The sequence below is a fragment of the Kogia breviceps genome, chromosome 15 (genome assembly GCF_026419965.1).
Source record: "Kogia breviceps isolate mKogBre1 chromosome 15, mKogBre1 haplotype 1, whole genome shotgun sequence".
NCBI lineage: Eukaryota > Metazoa > Chordata > Mammalia > Artiodactyla > Physeteridae > Kogia > Kogia breviceps.
In genome coordinates this window covers 39,074,444-39,089,778 of record NC_081324.1, presented here as the reverse complement: position 1 = coordinate 39,089,778, position 15,335 = coordinate 39,074,444, and the positions used below count along the sequence as shown (strand labels likewise).

The 15,335-nt window shown below is 40.2% G+C and overlaps 1 protein-coding gene across 1 annotated transcript in view; it reads left to right on the top strand.

The window, feature by feature from the left end:
- KIAA1328 (KIAA1328 ortholog) overlaps positions 1-15,335 on the top strand; it is a 358,322-nt gene that overhangs the window by 294,669 nt on the left and 48,318 nt on the right. The window lies entirely within an intron of this gene.

Genomic DNA, 15,335 nt, shown 5'->3' with positions numbered 1-15,335 from the left:
CATACGTCTTAAGCCTATATTGCCTAGCAGTCTTTGAAGTGCCAATAATCCTTCCTATTTTATATGTCGTAGATATTTTAAAAGAAATCAATTATAAATAACTATGTGAAAGGTTGAGTGAGGCAGTCAAATTTAATTGCATTTCCCAGTTGTTTCTGGAGTGACTTTTGGCTTAAATCTCTCCTGGAATCATTAAAGGAGGGACTCTGGGACAGAATGGAACAAGTCTGAGCTTCATCAGTCAGAAATGACATACAGAAAACAAACGGCACAAAAGGTCTCAGAGCCCCCTTCTGCTCACGCCTCTTTCCCAGACATCTTTTGTTCCTGCTCACAACCATTAACCCTGATTTCCTCCTTGTTTACCTCTTTTTTTACTGGGCTATCTAGCACTGCCCACTGCTAGTGTTAATCAACCAACTTTTCATAATCTCTCTAACCACTCTCACACTTATTTATTTGAGAATTGACCTGTGCTTTATGAGATCTTACAGGTATACTACTCTCTGCCTTTCCTCATCAGCTGCCAACTTTGTTATGTTTTTTGGTTTTAATTATGATTAATCTAGAAATCGCTTAGTCCTCTCCCAGATAACTGAGAGATGATAATTAGTCCAAGCTTCAGAAGGGAGACTATCCACAATTTGAAACAAAAGCAAAGGTACATTTTGTTTGACATAGGGCAAAAGTTCTGCAGACCTCTGTTGTTTTAGGACAACTTAGAACAACTTTTGTCTTTTTAGACTTTGCTACCAGAAACAAAAATGAAATTGAGGAGACTTAGTATCTGAGATGGAATCTTCTCTACTTTCTCTATTAGTAGTCCTTCAGAGATGGGAAACTCTTACTTTTGGCTCCCTCTCTTCTTAGTCATTGCACTTTGGAGAGTGGAGAACCAGTCAGAATTGTTGTGGTAGTTACACTGCAAGGCTCAACATAGTCTTCTATTAACTTGACAATAAATTTGTGCTGTGTGTCAGCACTAAAATAAAATAGCAAAATGAGAAAAATACAGTGTGATAGCAAAGGAATAAATAACTTGTGTTATTGGTTGAGACCACAGCAACATTAGAAAGCTGCAGTTGAAAAGGCACTTTGAGAAAGGTATCATCGGGCCAGCCCTGGCCATGGTGAAGGTTAATCTCTCCGAGGCCCAGCTACAAAAGCTGGAAGTCTAGAAAAGGCTTTTGTCCAAAAACAAAAATCAATTTCTAATTTGAAACAAAATCATTTTTGACTAACAGAGGTTCAGAACCCATTACTTTTTGCTGTGTAGTCTGCTGACATTTCAGCACTTTCTGTTGTGCACAATGAATCCTAATAGTCATTTTATAATGTTACTATACCAATCAATTTAACCAAGAGAAAGCTGTTATAATTCTGCAGTTTTCAAGAACAGTTTTCACTCATGGTTTTATTTTTTTCATTAGTTTTTTTTTGTTTTCCTTCTCTTTTGGGGGGGGAGGGGTTGTAGCATTATAGTGAGAAAAATGGAAAATTTTTCATCATTTTAAAAGAGTTTTGTTTCAACGTATTCACAGCAACTATTAACTTTTTCTTCTACTCATAAGAAATGCTGTCTTGTATTTTTCTCTTCTTTTATTCTAATATGGAGCCATTAGCAAAATTATGGTATACCTGATCATTGAGGAGCTAAAACTGCCCCTTTGAGCCATTCTGCCCATTGCACAGCTGGTGGTATCAGGGCAAAGTTATTGCATTGGTATTTGTTGTGGGAGACCAACTTTCCAAGGTGTGCTGTAGCGGGATTGGACCCCCTGTTTAGCATGAGGCAATGACCTGACACCAGTTACCTAAGTTACACTGCTTGGTTTAGCATCTCCTTAATTGCTTTCCTCTCTTTAGCATGTCTAAGTTTTTAAATATATTATTCTTCTGTTTTATATCCTTTGTTACTTTTGTTGTCCTTTAATCATTAAGTACTACATAGGACATTTACTGCAGGACCATTAATCTTTATTATCAGTCTCCTTCTACTTTACCTCTCCTATCCTCCTCACTATTCTGTCAACTTTATTAATACTAAACATGTAAAAAAAAAAAAAACACAGACCTGATTCTTGTCTCAAGAAATAACCTTGTGATTGCAAAAATATCAGTACAGTACAGTATTGTCAGAATCATGCTTAAAATATAAATTGTTTTCCAGTCAGATGCTTGGAATGTTCTGTCTTAGTTGATTTTATTGAGCTCTGTGGAACAAGAATTCATTACTTAGGAAAATCCACACTTGAGTCAAGAACTTTTAAGCCAAAGATATAAATCTTAAAATACCCAATCTTCATTCTTCCTCCCTACACAGCAGTATTTTTATTCTCTCCTAGCTTGCCTAGAACTTCCCCTTCCAGAACAATCACTGACTCTTTTTTTGTGTGTGTGTGGTACGCGGGCCTCTCACTGTTGAGGCCTCTTCTGTTGCGGAGCACAGGGTCCGGATGCGCAGGCCCAGCGGCCATAGCTCACGGGCCCAGCCGCTCCGTGGCATGTGCGATCTTCCCAGACCAGGGCACGAACCCGTGTCCCCTGCCATCGGCAGGTGGATTCTCAACCACTGCGCCACCAGGGAAGCCTGCTGACTCTCTTTTATAAGAGCCCTCGAATCTGGGAGAATATTTTTTCCTGTTATGCTGATGGGCTGGCAGAGGTTGTGAGGCCACTGAGCACCAGAATTAATTAGGAAAATACTAACCCAATACTACATTTAGTGCTACCTCCTGTTTATTTCTCTGACATCGATCTCTGACTCCCTTTAACACTTTGAGAGGGTATGAGAGAGGCTGAACCTAGAGTAAGTTGGATTTACCTGATGGTATTGACCATGCCCTTCATTTTGCCTTTCGGGTTTTTTTAGGTTATATAATATACAGCAGCTGTCACTGGTTGAGACTCCCTGAGAGACTCCCAAACACATTTTTCTTTTACTGGAAATGAAGGAATAATCTGAAGTGAGAAATAATCTCTGAGCCTCCTAGTTGTTCTATGTTTCTTTTATTATTAGCATTATCATTATTATTATATGTTTAATCATTATAAAGGATACCACAATATATTACTTCTGGTTCCCAGTAGTCTGAGCTAAAAGATTTGTTAAAAATTGATACCTTTAGGGTTTCCCTGGTGGTGCAGTGGTTGAGAATCCGCCTGCCGATGCAGGGGACACGGGTTCGTGCCCTGGTCCAGGAAGATCCCACACGCCGCGGAGCGGCTGGGCCCATGAGCCATGGCCGCTGAGCCTGTGCGTCCGGAGCCTGTGCTCCGCAACGGGAGAGGCCACAACAGTGAGAGGCCCGCGTACCGCCAAAAAAAAAAAAAAAAAATTGATACCTTTATCATTAGAACACAGAAGACAAGCATAGTACGGAGCTATGAATAAACCTAAACAAGTAGATTAAATCGTCCTGCCCACGATTTTTGAGCCCACTCAAAAAAAAAAATTCAAACGCCAGAAACTAACATTCAGAGTTGAAGTTGCTATATATATCAAATAGTAACTTGAACCAGAGGCTCTACATTTCCTATCCTCTGCAATAGAAGTATCTCAAAATACTATGTAATTTACCTGCTTATTATGAATGTTTTGTGTCTTCTCCCATGAGAATATAAGTACTCCGTATGTTCACTGTTGTTTCCCCATTTCCTTGAATGTTGCTTAACATGTGGTAGGTGCTCATAATATATTTGTTTAATGAATTAATATATTACAGTTGACCCTTGAACAACTCAGTGTTGAACTGCCGAGTCCACTAACATGCGGAGTTTTTTCAGTAGTAAATACTGCAGTTCTAAACAGTCCATGATTGATTGAATCCACGAATGTGGAGGAACAGCCTGTACGGAGGGCCAACTCTAAGTTACACTCGCATTAACCCTCACGTTGTTCAAGGATTGACTGTATAAATATTAATTTTTCTTTTTGTGTCCTTGTCCCATTTTCCCACAACAAGGATCTAATCAATTAGACCTTTTGACCTCAATCCCTGCAATGATTTAGTGGCTTAAGAAGTGTATGTGCTGGTCCCTTCAAAGTCCTAATGGTGATTGATTGGTAATGTCAAAGAAAGTTAGTAGAGTGGGGTCTTAAAAACAGCACTGCTTGAGAGCCAAGAAAACTGTGGGGTTTTTTTCATTTTCTTTTATTCTAATTGAGGTTTAATTTATATACAATAAAATTGCACAGGACTTAATAGTACAGTTTGATAAGCCTTGACAATTGGATATACCTACATAATTAAGAAATAGTACATTTCCATTATTCATGAAAACTTCCTCACATTCCTTTCCAGTCATTCCCCGTGAGGCCTCTCTCCTTGGTTTGCAGGTGGCTGCCTTCTCAGTGTGTCCTCACATGCTCTTTTTGCTGTGAATGTGCATTCTTGGTGTGTCTCCCTTTTCTTATAAGGACAAAGAGTCATGTTGGATTAGGGGCCACTCATATGACTTAATTTGACCTTAATTACCTCTTTTAAGGCCCTCTCTCCAAATACAGGTCCCATTCTGACCTGTACTGGGGGTTGGGACTTCTGCATATGAATTGTGGGGGATGGAGGGGGACACCACAATTCAGTCCATAACAGTTATTCTCTTTCCAATCTTTTTATGCCTTTTATTTCTTCTTATTTCACTGTACTCTCTAAGACTTCTATTACAATGTAGAATAAAATGGTAAAAGTGGATTTCATGCCTTGTTCCCATTGTCATAGGGAAGGCAGACAGTCTTTCACCATTAAGTATGATTTTAGCTGTAGGCTTTTTGTAAATGCCTTTTATCAGGTTAAGAAAGTTCCCTCCTCATTTGCTGAGAGCCTTTGTCATAATGAGTGTTAAATTTCATCAGATCTTTTCTTTCTGCACCTATTGAGATGATCATGTGTTTTCTTCTTTATTCTGTTAATTTGATGAATTACATAGATTGGGAGATATTGGTGTGTAATATCCTTTTTTTTGTAATGACCTTGTCAGGTTTTGGTATCAGAGTTATACTAGTGTCATAAATGAGTCAGGAGCATGTCAGCAAAAATGGCAGAGTAGGGACTTCCAGGGGCTTGTCCCTTGCCAGAAACACTGAAAAACCTGGCACATACTGTCAGAACCAACATTATCAGAGCTCTGAAAGATGGTGAATGATTTATGGAAACCAAGCAAATGCTTAACTGGAAAAAAAGGCCACTGAAACACGGTAGGAGAACTTAAGGAAGTTTTAATTTATCCTTGCCCTGCCCCCTTCCACAGCATGACAGCAGTCTTGTAGATGGCAGCCAAGTTCCAGGTGTGAGTACCTGGTCCCAGAGGAAGCAGACCTTATTCTCCAGGAGTTGTGTTCATCTATTTGAACCTGTCTGTGGATTTCCCAAAAGACTGATACAAGGAGACTGCCTTTGTTTTTCCTACCTCTGGACTTTTTCAGGACAGAGAAGCAGTTACATGTAGGACATTCCTTGAAAACACTGAAAGCCAAATGAACACTGCTGCCTGGGGTAAAAAATAACAGTTGAGACAAACGGTAGACAACCAAAAGGCAACAAACCTAGATGAAATGGACACATTCCTAAAAATACACAAACTACCAAAACTGACTTAAGAAAAGTAGAACATCTGAATAGACCTATAACAAGTAAAGAGATTAAATCAGTAATCAAAAAACTCCCAACAAGGCAAGCCCAGGACCAGATGGCTTCACTGGTGAATTCTACCAAATATTAAAGAAGAATTAACACTAATTTTTTTCAAATTCTTCCCAACAAAATAGAAGAGGAAGGAACACTTACTCAATCATTAAAATGAAGCCAGCATTAGTCTGATGCCAGAGCCAAAGACATCACAAGAAAAGAAAACTATAGACCAAAATCCCTTGTGAATATAGATGAAAATATCCTCAACAAAATAATAACAAACTGAATGCAGCAACATATTAAAATGATTATATATCATGACCAAATAGGATTTAGCCCAGGGATTCAAAGGTACTTCAACATATGAAAATCAATCAATACAATATACCATATTAATAAAAAGAAAAAATATGATCATCTTAACACAGAAAAAGCATTTGACAAAATTAAACACTCCATGATAGAAACAATAATAAAATAGGAGTAGCAGGGACTTCTTCAACAAGATGAAGGGCATCTATGAAAAACCCACAGCTAATGTCATTTTCAGTTGTGAAAGACTGCAAGTTTTTCCTCTCAGATCAGGAACAAGCCAAGTATTCCCACTTTTGCCAATTCTATTCAGCATTTTACTGGAAGTTCTAGACAGAAAAATTAGGCAAGAAAAAGAAATAAAACATATTCAAGTTGGAAAGGAAGAAGTTAAACTGCATTAGCAGATGACATGATTTTATATATAGAAAATCCTAGAGAATGCAAAAGAAAACCAAAAACTACTACAGCTAATTGCACAAAAACTTTTAGAGCTAATAAATGAATTTAGCAAAGTTTCAGGAGAGAATTTAACACAAAAATCGATTGTATTTCTATACACTAGTAATGAATTACTGAAAAGGAACAGGGAAACAATTCCATTTATAACAGCATCAAAACGATAAAATACCTAGCAATAAATTTAACTGAGTGCAAGACTTTTATGCTGAACCGTACAAAACATTGCTGCAACAAATTAAAGAAGACGTAAATGGAAAGACATCCCATGGTCATGGATTTGAAGACCTAATATTCTTAAGATGGCAGTACTCCACAAGTTGGCCTACAGATTCAGTGAAATTCCTATCAAAATCCCAACAACACTTTTTTGCAAAAATGGAAAAGCTGATCCTAAAATTCATAAAGAATTGCAAGGGTTCCCAATAGCTAACACAGTCTTGAAAAAGAAGAAGTTGGAGGATTCAAACTTCATGACTTCAAAACTTACTACAAAGGTACAGTAATCAAAACAGTGTGGTACTGATATAAGGAGATAGAGATGGATAGATAGGTAGGTAGGTAGGTAGATAGATAGATAGATAGATAGTTGATACAACTGATTTTTGACAGGAGTGCTGTGACAATTCAATAAGGAAGGAATAGACTTTTCAACAAATGATGCTGAGACAACTGGCTATCCACATGTGAAAAAAATGAAGCTGGATCCTTCATTTGTATACCTCATACCATATATAAAAATTAACTCAAAATGAGTCAAAGACCTAAATATAAGAGCTAAAACTATAAAGCTCTTCAGAGAACACATAGGAGCAGATCTTCGGGACCTTGGATTAGGCAGTGGTTTCTTAGATTTGACACCAAAAATACAAGCAACCAAAAGAAAAAATAGATTACTTTGATTTCATGAAAATTAAAAAATTTTGTGCCAAGGAACACTATCAAGATAATGAAAAGATAGTCCACAGAGTGGGTTAAAAATTTGAAAATCATGTATCTTATATGGGTATGGTATCCAGAATATATAAATAACTATTACAACACAAAAACAAAAAGACAACCCACTTAAAACTGGGCAAAGTACATGAAAAGACATTTCTCTGAAGAAGATGTACAAATGGCCAAAAAGCATGAAAAGATGTTCAACATCCCTAATCGTTAGGGAAATCCAATCAAATAAAATACCCACTTTAACATCCACTATGATTGTTATAATTTTTAAAATGTAAAATAAGTTAGAGAGGATGCAGAGAAATCAGAACCCTCATACATTGTTGCTAGAACTTTAAAATTATGGAGCCATTGTGGAACACTTTGGTGATTCCTCAATACATTAAACATAGTATTACCATATAACTCATCAATTCCACTCATAAGTTTATACCCCAAGTAATTGACAAAATGCTTTCAAGCAAATCTTGTACACAAATGATCATAACAACTCTATTCATAATATCCAAAAGGTGGGAACAATGCAAATGTCCATGAACAGATGAATGTATAAACCAAATGCAATATATACATACAGTGGAATATAATTTAACCATAAGAAGGAATAAACTTCTGATATATGCTACAATGTGGATGAACCTTGAAAACATTTTGCTAAAAGGCCATGTTGATGGAATCATGTTGTATGATTTTACTTATATGAAATATACAGAATAGACAAAGGAAATTAGTGGTTCACAGGGGCTCAGGGGGAGGGGAAAATGGAGAATGACTGCTTAATTGGTACAGGGTTTCCATTTAAAGTGATGAAAAAGTTATGGAACTAGAGTGTGGCAATGGTTTTACAACATTCATTATAATACACCTAATGCCAGTGAATTGTACACATTAAAATGGTAAATGTGTATTTCACCACGGTTTTCTTTTTTAATGAGTCAGGAAGTCTTTTTTTTCTCCTTTGTTTTCTAAAAGAGTTTATGTAAGAAACTGTTGGCCCTGCCATAGCAGGTCAACAAAGAGTAGGAAGGGTATGGAAGAGTACACATGAAAGGCTTCAAGGTTTTTATAGGATGGGCCTGAAATGGCACACGTAGTGTCCACTAGTTTTCCACCTGACCATACATAATTACAGGGAAGACTGAGGAATATAATCTAGCTGTGTACCCCGGAAGAAGGGAAGAGTGTGTTTTGGTGGATAATTAGCAGCCTCTGTCACAGAAGCATTACTCACATTAGCCCCAAAACAGAAATATTCCGAATGTCCATCAATCACAGAGTGAATAAAAAGTCATAAATGCATATAGTGGAATACTTTATAGCAAAGAACACAAACTGCAGCTACATAAATCATCAACACAGATCAATTTCACAGACATAATACTGAGCAAAAAAAGTCTCAAAAAGAATATATACAGTATATTTCTATTTGTATAAAGTTCAAAAGTGGCAAAACTAAATCACATTTTGGGATGCACACATAAGTGGTAAAAGTATAGAGAATAGAAAGGGAGTACTTATGAGAATAGTGGCTGGCTCTTGGATGTGAGAAGAGATTGTAATCGGGAATGGGTATTGGTGATGCTTCCAGGTTGTAGGCTGCCAGTATTTTATTTCGTGATCTAGAAAGGGTCACCATGGTATTTTCTTTATCATTTATTCTTTTTTTTTTTTTTTTTGCAGTACGCGGGCCTCTCACTGTTGTGGCCTCTCCGGTTGTGGAGCACAGGCTCCAGACGTGCAGGCTCCATGGCCATGGCTCACGGGCCCAGCCGCTCTGTGGCATGTGGGATCCTCCCGGACCGGAGCACAAACCCGTGTCCCCTGCATCGGCAGGCGGACTCTCAACCACTGCGCCACCAGGGAAGCCTTATCATTTATTCTTTAAACCAAACTGAATGCTATAATATAGCTCAGCTTATTCTTTAAACTAAACTGAATGCTATAATATAGCTCAGCTATTTTAAAAAGGCAAAATGGGGCTTCCCTGGTGGCACAATGGTTGAGAGTCCGCCTGCCGATGCAGGGGACACGGGTTTGTGCTCCGGTCCGGGAGGATCCCACATGCCACAGAGCGGCTGGGCCCGTGAGCCATGGCCACGGAGCCTGCACGTCCGGAGCCTGTGCTCCACAACCGGAGAGGCCACAACAGTGAGAGGCCCGCGTACTGCAAAAAAAAAATTAAATTAAATTTTAAAAAATGCAAAATGAAACAAAGGGTCAAGAAACAGAGTTTTCTTCAATGTTAACTCTAAGAAGTTCTCTTTATTTATTTATTTATTTATTTATGGCTGTGTTGGGTCTTTGTTTCTGTGTGAGGGCTTTCTCTAGTTGTGGCAAGCAGGGGTCACTCTTCATCGCGGTGCGCAGGCCTCTCACTATCGCAGCGTGCAGGCCTCTCACTATCGCAGCCTCTCTTGTTGCGGAGCACAGGCTCCAGTCGCACAGTCTCAGTAATTGTGGCTCACGGGCCCAGTTGCTCCGCAGCATGTGGGATCTTCCCAGACCACGACTCGAACCCGTGTCCCCTGCATTGGCAGGCAGATTCTCAACCACTGTGCCACCAGGGAAGCCCTAAGAAGTTCTCTTATCATGATGTTGATTGATGGATGAGCAGACATACCCCCAGCTCCATATAAATAGGACATGATCCATTATGTTCAATTCCATCTGTGTATGCAAAAATATGTGTGTTTATTTACATAAATATATTCACATATATTTACATACATATAAACATATGCATTTATACATGAGATTTATCTGCTTTGTGGATGATAGTCTTACCAGCACTTTTGTTTTTAAAATGTGTACATTGTGTTTGTGTGGGTGTGGTTGTGTGTGTGTGTGTGTGTGTGTGTATAAATACAGAGAGATGTCATTCTATGAATATGCATTAACTGTATGTAATTATTGGTATACTTAATATTAAATCAAATTTTATAGACGGAAAAAATATAATTAAAAGCTGATATACAGCTTTCTGGAAACTTAATAAGGAATAGAGCTTATAGAATTAAGAAAAAGGAATAAACTTGCCCTATGCCTTAGAGCAATCATTCTTAACTTTTTGGGGTCCCTTTCAGAATAAAATGAAAACTATCGTCTCTTTACCCAGAAAAATAAATGATCATGTATACATACATTATTGTGCCTGCAATTATGAGGGATTCCTCATAATTCTATGTACTCTTGAAGCACATAGAAGTCCCTGCACTCTCTGTTAAAATTTCTTTTTAAAATTTTCCCCATCAAATATCAATTGTCTCAACCAAGTTTTTGACAGAAGTATCAAAGTGGAAAATAAAAAAAAAAAGACTAATCAGGTTTTCTGTGATAGTGACTAAAAAGATATTTCTCTTCTTATCACTACCAGGCATTTCTTCTCCCCTCTCACCTCAGCCACAAATCCCTTCCAGTTGTTTCTCCTCCTATTACCTATTTTAGTTTCCCCTTCTCTCACCCAAGATTACACCCAGCAGTTGTAGTCATAGTGAACTGCTTTGCCTGCCTCCATTCTCTCTGTTCCATTCTATTCTAAGTTCTGCCACAAGAATAATCTCTCCAAAGATCAGTTTGGGTTTTTAAAAATTTATTCATTTATTTGTTTGTTTATTTAATTTTTATTTATTTATTTTTTAGGCCACACCATGTGGCATGCAGGATCTTAGTTCCCTGACCAGGCATCGAACCTGTGCCCCCTGCATTGGGAGCACAGAGTCTTAACCACTGGACCGCCAGGAAAGTCCCAGTTTGGGTTTTTTAATTGTTGTTGCTGCTTTGTTTTATTTTGGAGCTCAACTAACACAATGTTTAAGAGTTTGCAATTCAGAGTCATATAGACCTTGACTGCATTCAAAGCCCAGCCTTGTTCCGACCAGCCCCTATGTGATATTGGACATGCTGCTTGACCTTTTCACAGTTTCCACTTCCTTATCTGTAAATTGAGGACAATAATATAATTTATGGACTGCTATAAGGATTAATGAGATGATGCAGGTAAAGTGATTTAAAGTGATTAGCAAGCTAAAAGGACATAGTGATGCTCAATAAATATTTCCTGAATACATTAAATATTTAGCCTTAAGGTTTTCTAATTTAATGCTTTTGCTAATTCCATGCTCCTTATTCCTTTCTTTCAAAAGTTCACCTCCTGCATCAGATCTTCCCTAATCCTACAGCCAGATGTGATCTTTCCCACTTCTTAATTCCTCAGACTTTTCATATTATTTTTTACAGCAATATATACAGCATAATGGTGAAAACCCTGGGATCAGATTGGCTGGATATGAATGCTGGTCACTTACTAGCTTTGTGATCTTGGGCAGGTCATTTAAGTCCCCTACAGCTTATTTTCCTTATCTATAAATTATATATTAAGAAATAGTATCTATTTCTGGAAATGGCAAAACTATAAAGACAGAGCTGGAGGGTAATGGGAGCAGACTAAACAGGGAGAAGAGATTGACTACAAATGGGCATGAGGGAACTTTTTGAAGTGATGAAATATTCTAAAACTGGATTACAAAAATGAATAAGTAAATTCATGACAAAAATATAAAAACTGCGTTGTGACTATGCTTTCATAGCTGTATAAATTTACTACTATTTATCAAACTGTACACTTAAGAGAGGTAAATTTTATGGTATTCAAATTATACTTCAATAAAGCTATTTTTTTTAAAGAATACATTATATATGGAAAAATCTTAGAACAGTACCAGGCACATACTAAGCATACTATATCTGTTAGCTGTTATTATTACCTTATACTGCCTTGAGTTATTTATGATTCTTTACCAGATTGTTCACAGTATCTCATTTCTTACTCTCACATCTTCCTTCTCCTCTCCATAAACTAAGCCTGAGCTTAATCCTAGCACCAGCCCCTGTGAATCATTAGGTACTTGGTAAACATTTACTGACTGAATGCATTGTATGAACTAATGGAATTTGTGTCTAGTATGAGAAAGTAGTGGTTTAGGTTGAAGGTCCCACAGGTTTGTGTATAAGTCTGAATTGTACATTTGGATGACTGGTCTTTTATATCTCTATGTGATAGAGAACAGTCAATATTGAGTATGGCTTTTGAATACCAAGGATCTTGGTGATTGTTTTGATGCTAATCTCTACAGATATAAGACTCTTGCCTTCTCCAGGCCTGATTTTCTCTGGTCACACTTAAACTGTGCCATTCCGGGTTAGCACATGGTATTCTTGGTCTGGTATTCCAAAGCCAAAGCTGATTTCAGGTCATTTGAATATTCACCCTTTTCTCAAAGAAACAGTGACTCTTCCCAAATAACTTCTTTTAGCAGCCTGGGCAACAGTTTCCTAGGAACCAGAAGAAAATTGTCAATGAGATTTTTATAGTCTTCCAAGAAAAGGACAGGAATGTTTTGTGTTATGTGGAAAATAATATTAAGAAGAAGCAGTGAGAAGGAGAAGATGGCAGAGTAGGAGGACATGGAGTTCACCTCTTCCCACAAGGGCATCAAGAATACATCTACAAATGGAACAGTTCTTACAGAGCACCTACTGAACACTAGCAGAGGACCTCGGACACCTAAAAGGATAAGAAAAGATCCTTGCATAACCGGGTAGGATGAAAAAGAGAAAAGAAAAAAAGAAAAGAGGAAGAAGGACGGGACCTGCACCCTTCGGGGGCTTCGGGAGGAGCTGAAGGAGAGGAGAGGTTCCTGCACCCAGAAAACCCCCATTGCCAGTGGGGAGATCAGCTGAGACAGAAGGGGAGCATCAGGGGCCTGAAGGAGAGTGCAGCAGCCAGTCTGTGGCAGGCAGGACAGAGTGAGACCTACACAGATGGTCCATGACACAGCCCTGCATGCCCCAGCCTGAGTTGTGTGTCTGCTGCTGTGGACGGGGGCTGGATGCTGGAACATGGGGTTTGGAGAGCAGACCTGGGGCGAGGACTGCTGTGGGCTGTGTGGAGACAGCCTGAGGGGATGGGACTGAGGAACTCCACAACTGGGAATGCTCCTGGAGGAAGCCCAGATCACCACAGACGTGAAGCACCATTGTTGAGTGACATGTGAAGGGCAGGGCCACCATGACAGCCTCTCTCCCCACCCTCCGGGCCCCGCCCCCAGAGGCACTAGGAGGGGTTCCTACTGGAGCGGGTTCACACGTCCCCGTCAGTCGCCACCTCTGCCCCCTCCCACCAAAGCATGCCAGTGCACCCCCGGTCACCTCCTCCACCCCCTCTTGACTGGGCAGCGAGCAGACGCCTATGGATGGCCCACATGCATAGGTGGGGCTGAAACCAAAGCTGACCCCAGGGGCTGTGCGACTAAGGAAGAAGAGCTGAAATCTCTCCTTTTACCTGCACAAACCACAGATTAAACCCCTGCAACTGGCTTGGTAAACTCAGCACCTGCGGAACATCTGAACAGACAACAAGTGCTCTTGCAACTGAGGTGGGTCTGGCTTTAGCAGGTGTGAACTTTGTGGGCATGTACATGTGGGGGTTGGTCCAGGTCAGAGTCAGAGCTGCCCCCATAGCACCCACAGTGGGTCCAGATCCAGGATTACCGCAATCTTAGGATGTGACTTCAGTGTATCTATGTTGGTGGCCTGGTAAAAACAACACCTGAGAGACTCCAGGGCCAACTGCCAGCATACCCACAGTTAAGATGGGGCTGAGAGCAGTGCCAATCACAGAGTAACTTGTGAGCTCACACAACATGTGAAAGGTGACACAACATAGCATGCTCACAGGTGAGCAGCTCCAGAGGAGGAATACTCAGTGGCTTTTGTCCCAGTGGGACTGCTCCAATCCCACCTACCTCACATCACAGATCAGAAACACAGCTAAGAAACAGATCTGGGGTCTCTACTCCAACTAGGGAGCAGACCCCACCCTGACAACCACAGAGCAAAGGGGAGGCCCCACTCAATACCCAGGGCAGGCTCTAGTCACCACAACACCAGTCAAATCCCTGTCAAGGGGATAACGTCCAGCATACACTGAGGAAAGAGGGAGCAGATATCCATACTAAAAACAGCCCTTGCAGTAAAAAAAAAATTATATATATATATATATATCTTAAACCCACACAGGCTACACAGGGACGTTACCATATAAAAATAGCCCTCCAAGAGAGACTAAGGGTCTGGGATTGGGAGGAAGAACCCCAGAGCATTTAGCCTTGAAGGCCAGTGGGGCTTGAGTGTAGGAGCTCCACAGGGCTGGGAGAAATGGACACTGTACTCTTGCAGGGCACACACGAGGTCTCAAATGCACTGGGACCCAGCACAAAGCAGTACCTCCATAGGAGCCTGGCTAGACCTACCTAGGGGTCTTGGAGGGTCTTGTGGGGAGGCAGGGGTTGGCTGTAGCTCACCATGGGGGCGAGGACACTAGTAGCAGAGGCCCCAGGGAATATTAATTGGCATGAGCTCTCCCAGAGGTCCCCATTTCGGCACCAAGGCCCAGCCCCACCCAACCACCTGCAGGTTCCAGTGCTGGAATGCCTCAGGCCAAACAACCAGCAAGACAGGAATACAGCCCCACCCATCAGCAGACAGGCTGCCTGTCTAAGTCATACTAAGCTTGCAGCCAACCCAAAACACACACACACAAACACACACACACACACACACACACACCCGACATGGCCTTGCCCACCAGAGGGACAAGACCCAACTCCATCCACAAAAAGGCAGGCACCATTCCCTCCCACCAAGAAGCCTGCACAAAACCCTGGACAACCTCACCCACCAGGGGGCAGACACTAGAAGCAAGAGGAACTACATTCCTGCAGCCTGCAGAAAGGAGACCACAAACACAGTAAGTAAGACAAAATGAGATGACAAAGAAATATGTTGCAGATGAAGAAGCAAGATAAAGAACATACAACAACAACTAAATGAAGAGGAGATAGGCAATCTACCTGAAAAAGAATTCAGAGTAATTATAGTAAAGGTGATCCAAAATCTCAGAAAAACGATGGAGACACAGACTGA